The sequence below is a fragment of the Bison bison genome, unplaced genomic scaffold (assembly GCF_000754665.1).
Source record: "Bison bison bison isolate TAMUID 2011002044 unplaced genomic scaffold, Bison_UMD1.0 scf7180017864527, whole genome shotgun sequence".
NCBI lineage: Eukaryota > Metazoa > Chordata > Mammalia > Artiodactyla > Bovidae > Bison > Bison bison.
In genome coordinates, this window is record NW_011495078.1 from 11,432,319 (window position 1) to 11,434,254 (window position 1,936).

Here is a 1,936-nt window from a genome sequence, read left to right on the forward strand (position 1 = left end):
TAAAGCCTGTGCTCTGCAGCAGGACAAGCCACTGCAATGACGAGCCTGCGCACCGCAACTACAGAGCAGCCCCTGACCACCACAATAAAGAAAGCCTGAGAGCCACAGAGAGCGAATGTCGACATTCTAGGAATCAGCGAACCAAAATGGACTGGAAAGGGTGAATTTAACTCAGATGACCATTATATCTACTACTGCAGGCAGGAATCCCTCAGAAGAAATGGAGTAGCCATCATGGTCAACAAAAGAGTCCGAAATGCAGTACTTGGATGCAATCTCAAAAACGACAGAAGGATCTCTGTTCGTCTCCAAGGCAAACCATTAAATATCACAGTAATCCAAGTCTATGCCCCAACCAGTAACACTGAAGAAGCTGAAGTTGAATGGTTCTATGAAGACCTACAAGACCTTTTAGAACTAACACCCAAAAAACATGTCCTTTTCATTATAGGCGACGGGAATGCAAAAGTAGGAAGTCAAGAAACACCTGGAGTAACAGGCAAATTTGGCCTTGGAATACGGAATGAAGCAGGGCAAAGACTAATAGAGTTTTGCCAAGAAAATGCACTGGTCATAGCAAACACCCTCTTCCAACAACACAAGAGAAGACTCTACACTTGGACATCACCAGATGGTCAACACCAAAATCAGATTGATTATATTCTTTGCAGCCAAAGATGGAGAAACTCTATACAGTCAGCAAAAACAAGACCAGGAGCTGACTGTGGCTCAGATCATGAACTCCTTATTGCCAAATTTAGACTCAAATTGAAGAAAGTAGGGAAAACCACTACACCATTCAGGTATGACCTAAATCAAATCCCTTATGATTATACAGTGAAAGTGAGAAATAGATTTAAGGGCCTAGATCTGATAGATAGAGTACCTGATGAACTATGGAACGAGGTTCGTGACATTGTACAGGAGACAGGGATCAAGACCATCCCCATGGAAAAGAAATGCAAAAAAGCAAAATGCCTGTCTGGGGAGGCCTTACAAATAATTGTAAAAAGAACAGAAGTGAAAAGCAAAGGAGAAAAGGAAAGATATAAGCATCTGAATGCAGAGTTCCAAAGAATAGCAAGAAGAGATAAGAAAGCCTTCCTCAGCAATCAGTGCAAAGAAATAGAGGAAAACAACAGAATGGGAAAGACTAGAGATCTCTTCAAGAAAATTAGGGATACCAAGGGAACATTTCATGCAAAGATAGGCTCGATAAAGGACAGAAATGGTATGGACCTAACAGAAGCAGAAGATATTAAGAAGAGGTGGCAAGAATACACAGAAGAACTGTACAAAAAAGATCTTCACCACCCAGATAATCATGATGGTGTGATCACTCACCTAGAGCCAGACATCCTGGAATGTGAATTCAAGTGGGCCTTAGAAAGCATCACTATGAACAAAGCTAGTGGAGGTGATGGAATTCCAGTTGAACTATTTCAAGTCCTGAAAGATGATACTGTGAAAGTGCTGCACTCAATATGCCAGCAAGTCTGGAAAACTCAGCAGTGGCCACAGGACTGGAAAAGGTCAGTTTTCATTCCAATCCCAAAGAAAGGCAATGCCAAAGAATGCTCAAACTACCACACAATTGCACTCATCTCACACACTAGTAAAGTAATGCTCAAAATTGTCCAAGCCAGGCTTCAGCAATATGTGAACTGTTAACTTCCTGATGTTCAAGCTGGTTTTAGAAAAGGCAGAGGAACCAGAGATCAAATGGCCAACATCTGCTGGATCATCGAAAAAGCAAGAGAGTTCCAGAAAAACATCTATTTCTGCTTTATTGACTATGCCAAAGCCTTTGACTGTGTGGATCACAATAAACTGTGGGAAATTCTGAAAGAGATGGGAAAAGGAGACCACCTGACCTGCCTCTTGAGAAATTTGTATGCAGGTCAGGAAGCAAGAGTTAGAACTGGACATGGAACAA